The sequence below is a fragment of the Mauremys mutica genome, unplaced genomic scaffold (genome assembly GCF_020497125.1).
Source record: "Mauremys mutica isolate MM-2020 ecotype Southern unplaced genomic scaffold, ASM2049712v1 Super-Scaffold_100125, whole genome shotgun sequence".
Classification (NCBI taxonomy): Eukaryota; Metazoa; Chordata; order Testudines; family Geoemydidae; genus Mauremys; species Mauremys mutica.
The window spans coordinates 226,030-233,935 of NW_025423274.1; the positions used below are offsets into that span (position 1 = coordinate 226,030).

At 53.1% G+C, this 7,906-nt stretch overlaps 1 non-coding gene across 1 annotated transcript; it reads right to left on the reverse strand.

Moving 5' to 3' along the window:
* Window positions 1-598: 598 nt before the first annotated feature.
* Window positions 599-672, reverse strand: TRNAI-AAU. The gene has a single exon. It is a non-coding gene; the product is annotated as a tRNA-Ile (tRNA).
* Window positions 673-7,906: the final 7,234 nt, after the last annotated feature.

Consider the following 7,906-nt stretch of genomic DNA (forward strand, 5'->3'; position numbering starts at 1 on the left):
AGCAAGTGAAGCTGACTTCGAGTGGTGGTGCCCCTTGGCGGAGTGGTCCTCCTGCTCCTTCCTGTCGGAGGGGTGGGCTTGGGGGGTCTGGCTGTGGGCGGTGGGAGGATGGTGTCCAGGGAAGTCCCAAAGGTCACCCTGCGCCGGCGGAGTGTGAAGCCTCTCCCCTAGGTTGGGGTGCCGAGGATTAAGCCTTCCTCTGTGGCTTGGGCTGGGGAGCGTGATCCGGCGTCGGGTCCATTTGGGTGGAGCTGGCGGCCGGCAAGAATTCGGGCCATCAGGTCAACCCTCTGTGGACAATGGGGGCGAGCCGGCAGGCCTGCGATTTTGGCTTTGCGGGCGGGCAGCTCAAGCCTGGCCTCCTATGAGCCTGGAAGGCAGCCAGCTGGGCTCACCCATCTCCAAGTTCCTTTCAGGCAGCAGGTGGAGCGAGGAGCCCAGGGAGGGGAGCACCAGGAGGTATCCCGAGCCTCGTCCTGCCCGGCGCCTGCGCCCAGCAGGGCTCTTGCCTGCTCCCGGCCCACCTGGTTTTGGCCTCTGCCACCCCTAGCAGTCAGCCAAAAGAGCAGAAGCCACCCTCTCCCTCCTGCACCCGGAGTGGCCAGCATGGGGCTTGAACCCATGACCTTGGCGTTATTAGCACCACGCGCTAACCAACTGAGCTAGCTAGCCAACGGCAAGCCCTCCTTTTCCTGACCCTTTTGGAAGGAGTCACTGGCTGGCGCGGGGAACGATGTGGCCTCCGTTATCGAATGGATGGATCGAGACACCATGTGCCAAGGGAGGGGAATTAGCTCAAGTGGTAGAGCGCTCGCTTTGCATGCAAGAGGCAGCGGGATCAATGCCCGCATTCTCCAGTGGCAAGGCAGCCCCGGGACCTTCTTTTAGAAGCCATTGACAGTCAGCCAGCTCAGCTCCTCCAGTGGCCTCCATCCCTCTCCCCGCTTGGCCTCCCAAAAAGCCAGCCCTTGCGGAGCACAAAGCTCTTCCTCCCCGGCCCTTCTCCCCCTTGGGAGGCTGGAGACAGCTGGGGGAAGTTAGCTCAAATGGAAGAGCATGGGAGAAGTAGTCAGACCCAGACACACATTCTCCAGCCTGCTGTGCTCTGCTGGGCTGGGCTCTAGTGGGGGACCTGCACCTTTCTGAGCTCTCACTGGAGCACAATCCCTTTCCTCCTCTCTCCCTGCTAGTCTACCCCAAGCTCAATGGCCGGGAGGGAGAGCCACTCAAATACAGAATTACTCACATCCCAGGGGTCCATGAAGGGAATGAGGAGATGGGCGGGGTGGCACGCGATACCAGCTCAGCTGAGACCGTGAGACCTCGCAGGCTCCTGATCTCAGGCAGCATGGCAGCCATGGAGCAGAGCAGAGCACGCAGACAGCTTGGAGACAGCCAAAGCGGGGAAGGGCTGCGTTGGTCTGGAAGAGGGAGTCGGTGGCTGTCTATCCTGGCGGAGGCAGGGTCATTTTGCTCTATGCTGGGCCAGGGGCCAGGGAGCCTGCTAGAGTTGCTGAGCTGGGCCTGCTCCTGGCTTTGCTTGGGTTAGAGGAAAGTGGTGAAGATGAGAACGGCCCTCCTGGGTGAGACCGATGGTCCAGCTAGGCCACTATCTGACAGTAACCGATGCCAGGCGCTTCAGAGGCAATGGCCAGAGCAGGCAATCGTCAAGTGATCTATCCCTGTGTTGTCTTCTGAAGCTTGGTGCTTGTTTCAGGGGCTAACTCTCAGCCCAGACACACTCCAGGGAGGGAGCATTGGTGTTTGTGCCGAGGAGCGTGGCTGGGACTCGGACCCCCTTCCCCAGCTCTGGGTAGCGCCCCGCCCCCATTTCAGGCTGTGTTCTGCTTAAGGCCACAGAGCCCATGCTTTTTTTTGCCCGGTGCCTGAGAGTCAGGCCAGCTGCAGGGAATTAGCTCAAGCAGCAGAGAGCTCGCTTTGCATGCGATAGGTAGTGGGGGGTGTTATATCCTTGGGGCAGCCGGTGTAGGAAACAATCACTTGAGGCCAGAGAGCAGGCAGCTAACCAAAACCTCCATTTTATTTACATATATACAGAGAGCTCCTCAGCCGGTTGAAACCGGTTGAGCTAACCCATAATAATCTAACTCAGTTGCCATAGCAACAAAACCATGACAACCAAATACACAACATATTCCTCCCCCCTAATAAGAACATCCCCTAAATAAAACACACACTAGACTAGAGAAGGAGGGTAGACTGCCTCCATTCCCGGCTAAACCCTGGGGATTATTTTGCCCCATAACCGTGGGTTCGCCCTAGCTAAAGATCCAGCCGATGAGGAGGCCTTCTGTCTCTAGGTGGATTACGGCGAACTACTGGTGTTATTGCACCCGAAAGCACTAGGGGCTCAGGGTCCGCAGCACGAACAGGTGAGGAGGTGGTATCAGCTCGTGCTGGGCAAAGGGGTATCTCAGCCGCCGGCAGTAATGGAGGAGAACAGTCAGAAACAGGTGACTCGTGATTCGATCCCTCACCAGAAGAGGTGAAGTCAGACCCCTCAACTGCAGATGGGTCCTGAGGACTGGCATGACCTGGCAACAGCTGATCTACATGTCGCCGCCAGGTAAGATTCTCTGCAGTCCGGACTGTGTAGGAAACAGGTCCTGTTTGAGTGATGACTGTGGCCGGAACCCATTTAGCTCTGGAAGTATAATTCCGAGCCAAAACTGGCTGTCCCGGGCTAAAGGTTCGGTCTTTTGCTCTGGGTGCCCGTCTGATGACTTGATATTGCTGCTGATGTTGCACAATTTGTCGGGGTTCAGAAGGTTTCAGCAGATCAAAGCAAGTGCGCAGCTGTCGTCCCATCATTAGAAAGGCCGGAGATGCGTGGGTCGTAGCATGAGGTGTGTTTCTGTAGGAAAGTAAAAAGGTATCCAGACGCTTTTGAATGGAGTGTTGTCCCCTTGCTGATTTCAAAGCGTTTTTCATTGTCTGCACAAATCTTTCAGCTAATCCGTTGGTGGACGGATTTGCTTTCATAAAATTTTGAAACTCCTGAGAAACGAACTGCGGTCCGTTGTCGCTCACAAGTTGTTCTGGCAGACCAAAACGACTAAAGAGTCCTCGCAGTTTTTGGATAGTACTCTCTGCAGAAGTGGACTGCATTATAGAGACTTCTGGCCATTTAGAATGGGCATCTATTGCCACCAAGAACATGCTTCCTTCAAGGGGGCCAGCAAAGTCAACGTGAATACGTTGCCACGGGTTTTCAGGCCAGTCCCATGGGTGTAGGGGTGCCCACTGGGGTGCATTCCTCACACCCTGACATGACATACAAGCTTTTGCCTTCTCTTCAATAGCGCTGTCCAGTCCAGGCCACCAAAAATAGCTTCGTGCAATTTCCTTCATGCGCACTATTCCACAGTGACCGGAATGTAGCTGTTCTAACATCTGTGATCTCAGTGGTGGTGGAATAATGACACGTCTCCCCCACAACAAACAACCAGATTGGACCGATAACTCCGTCCGCTTGGACATGTAGGGAACAAGGTCGGATGAGACCAGAGAGGTTTGTCGAGATGTTCCATGCATCACCAGGTCCATAACGTGGGACAATACTGGGTCAACGCGAGTTGCCTTCTTTATCTGAGTAGCAGTGATGGGTGTATTCTCTACCTGTTCAAAGTAGAAGATTTCCTTGTGGGCACTATCTTGGTGTTTGACCGGCAAAGGCAACCTTGAGAGGCCATCTGCATTGCCGTGTAGAGTGGATTTCCGATATTTGATTTCATATGTGTGTGCTGAAAGTAACAATGCCCAACGTTGCATACGACTAGCAGCTAATGGGGGAATGCCTGTGTAAGGTCCAAAAATTGATGTCAGAGGTCGATGGTCTGTGAGAAGAGTAAATTTTCGCCCAAACAGGTACTGATGAAACTTCCGAATTCCAAAAACAATTCCTAATGCCTCACGTTCGATTTGGGCGTAGTTAGTTTCTGCTTTGCTTAGAGTGCGTGAAGCAAAAGCAATAGGTCTCTCTTCTCCTGAAGGCGTAATATGTGACACGACTGCTCCCACTCCATAAGGGGAGGCATCGCAGGCCAATTGCAGTGGTAAGGATGGATCAAAGTGCGTTAGAACTTCAGAATTTAGCAATGCATCCTTAGCTTTGTTAAACGCAACATCACAGGCTTCAGTCCACTTCCAGGCCTTGTTCTGCCCAAGGAGCTCATGAAGTGGTTTTAGCAGTGTGGCTAACTGTGAGATGAACTTTCCATAATAGTTCAGGAGTCCTAGAAACGAGCGCAGCTGGCTTACATTTCGAGGTGGGGGAGCCTCCACAATAGCTTTAACTTTTGCAGGGGCCTTATGAAGACCTGCAGAATCAATGATGTGTCCCAAATATTCAACAGAGGGCTTGAAGAATTCACACTTGTCTTTGCGAACTCGTAGGCCATACTCTTCCAGTCTTTGTAGGGTAGCCTCTAAATTCTTTAAGTGATCCTCTTCATTTCTTCCAGTGACCAGGATATCATCCAGATAGCACTGAACTCCTGACAAGCCACACAAGATCTGGTCCATAGCCCTCTGGAACAGGGCGGGAGCAGATGTTATTCCGAAGGGTAGACGACAGTATCGATAAAGCCCCTTATGAGTCACAATAGTCAACAGCTCTTGGGACTTTTCATCGACGTGCATCTGTAAATATGCTTGACTCAGATCAATCTTACTGAACTTTTGTCCCCCAGCCAGGCCTGCGAAGAGGTCATCGATGCGGGGAAGCGGGTATTGCTCTGCACACAACACTGGGTTGACAGTGACTTTAAAATCACCGCAAATCCGGAGAGAGCCATCTTTCTTCACGATTGGAACGATAGGAGTGGCCCATGAGCTATGGGTAACTGGTATTAGGACTCCATTGGTGACCAGGCGCTCCAGGTCTGCTTCAACTTTTGGCCGGATGGCATATGGCACAGTTCGGGCTTTCAGATATTTTGGTGGACTGCCAGGTTTAATGTTCAATGTCACAGTGATTCCCTTCATACTTCCCAAATCATCTCCAAAAACAGCAGCATGTTTCCTTAGTATAGGGGTTAGACTGGTTTCTTCTTTAGTCATCCGGTGCACTTCTCCCCAGTTCAGTTGAATCTTCCCAAGCCAAGACCTACCCATTAAGGCTGGGTAGTTACCTCTCACCACAAACAGTGGCAATTTAGCCACCTGTCCATTGAGCTCCACCTTAACATCAATAGTGCCCAGCATAGGCACAGCTTCTCCCGTATACGTCTTCAGAACAGTTTTTGTTGCCTTAAGCGGAAGATGCTGTAGCTTTTCTTTATACACAGTCTCGGAGATCAGTGAGACGGCGGCAACGGTGTCCAGTTCCATGCGTATAAGTTTGCCATCCAATAACGGGGTTACCCAGTATTCATGTGAGCCCATTGCCAAAGACAAAACATGCAGTGGCACTTCCTCTTGCGATGAGGTGTCACCTTGATCATCCTGGGTCTGCTCTAGGGTATGCAGGGTTCCTCTTTTTGTCGGCCAGACCACAGGCCTCTTTTTCTTTTGTTTACAGGCACACTCAATGTGTCCCTTTTTGCCACAGTGTCGACACACCAGGTCCTTACACCAGCATTCTGATGCCTGGTGACCCGGCTTACCACAGCGGTAACATTCTTGACTCTGCACAGTTTTGTGGGTCGGTTCTTGTGACACTTTTTGCACCCTAGGGGGTGCACCGATGTATTGTGCCTCCCTTGTAGCCAGTTCCATGGAGACAGCAATATCAACAGCCTTCTGTAAGGTAAGCTGAGCCTCTGTCAGTAGGCGCTTCCGTATAGCTTCACTGTACAGGCCACACACTAACCTGTCACGCAGGGCATCATGTAACATTTCTTTAAATTCACAGTGTTCTGCTAGCTTTTTTAAAATGGCTACAAATTGTACAACTGTTTCATCTTCCTTTTGGTCTCTTTTGTGGAACCTATATCTTTCAGCAATTACCAGTGGTTTTGGGGAGAAATGAGACCCCAGGATTTCCACAATGTCACTGTAAGATTTAGTCTCAGGCTTAACAGGGTGTAGTAAGCTGCGTAGCAGAGAGTAGGTTTTAGCCCCTACAACAGTTAAGAATATTGGCACCTTCTTCGCTTCTGTAATGTCATTTGCAATACCAAAAAGCTCAAAACGCTCAGTATACACATGCCACTGCTCTGTATTCTCATCAAAAGGCTCCAGGGGCCTGGTCAGAGTAGCCATGATTTTTAGTTTCACTTTCACAGTCAGTGCAAACAAGCAGCTTTTTTGTTTGTTTGTTCTTTACCTTAACTTCTACTTCCTTCTGTTACTGGAGCAGCACCGGAATCCCATCCTCGTCGCCAGTGTTATATCCTTGGGGCAGCCGGTGTAGGAAACAATCACTTGAGGCCAGAGAGCAGGCAGCTAACCAAAACCTCCATTTTATTTACATATATACAGAGAGCTCCTCAGCCGGTTGAAACCGGTTGAGCTAACCCATAATAATCTAACTCAGTTGCCATAGCAACAAAACCATGACAACCAAATACACAACAGGGGGCGATGCCCGCATTCTCCGAGCCTGTCGACTAAGGGCTCCTGATGAGCGTGGTGGACGGGAGAGTCGGCCATCTGACTTTTGGCCTTGCTGCCCGTAGCGGTCAGGCCGAAAAATCAAAAGCCATCCTCCCCAGGCCCACAGCCACCCAGGGGCTCCTCTGCACCATCTTGCCTCCATGAGTGCCGCACTCTGACCAGCTGAACCAGGCAAGCCACGGGAAACTTCTCAAGGTCTTCCCCTGCTGTGGGGGCTTGGATGCGAAAAGCACCTGGCCGTTGATCAGCTGTTGCAAGAAGTGTGCAGAGTAGGAGTAGCGATGGGGCTGTAGCTTTCCACAGCATCTCAATTTGGGCAGCTTCCCATTCCCCTTTTCTGTGTAATGTCCCTCCCACGGGTTTCACTTGCGGAGCTGTACGACTCTGGCAGGGTGGCCATTTAGAAATCTTTTCCTTGCTTTTTTTTTTCGCCTGGCCCCAGCGTTAGGACCGTTTGGGTGTTTCAGTGGGTGTGTTTTCCCATTTGGAGGCATTTGGAAGTTTGGAAGGGGAGCCGAAAAGGAGTCTTTTTCACAAGCAAGTTGGCTTTCTGCACAGGTAGAGCCCTTGGCCGTAAAGCTTAGCTCCGTCAGTGCGTCTGCATGGGGTTCCTCCAGTGCCTCAAGAGCCCGTGCTAAACTCTCGGTGTGGGCGTTTGGCTTGCGCCAGTCAGAGTGCGGTGCCTGCGTCTTCCCAGGGTCGGCTCCCGTGAGGCGCGCATAACTTGGGAGGAAAGGGGTAGAAGAGAAAGCAAGTGAAGCTGACTTCGAGTGGTGGTGCCCCTTGGCGGAGTGGTCCTCCTGCTCCTTCCTGTCGGAGGGGTGGGCTTGGGGGGTCTGGCTGTGGGCGGTGGGAGGATGGTGTCCAGGGAAGTCCCAAAGGTCACCCTGCGCCGGCGGAGTGTGAAGCCTCTCCCCTAGGTTGGGGTGCCGAGGATTAAGCCTTCCTCTGTGGCTTGGGCTGGGGAGCGTGATCCGGCGTCGGGTCCATTTGGGTGGAGCTGGCGGCCGGCAAGAATTCGGGCCATCAGGTCAACCCTCTGTGGACAATGGGGGCGAGCCGGCAGGCCTGCGATTTTGGCTTCGCGGGCGGGCAGCTCAAGCCTGGCCTCCTATGAGCCTGGAAGGCAGCCGGCCGGGCTCACCCGTCTCCAAGTTCCTTTCAGGCAGCAGGTGGAGCGAGGAGCCCAGGGAGGTGTCAGTAGCGTGGTCCTGCCCGGCGCCTGCACCCAGCAGGGCTCTTGCCCGCTCCCGGCCCACCTGGTTTTGGCCTCTGCCACCCCTAGCAGTCAGCCAAAAGATCAGAAGCCACCCTCTCCCTCCCGGAG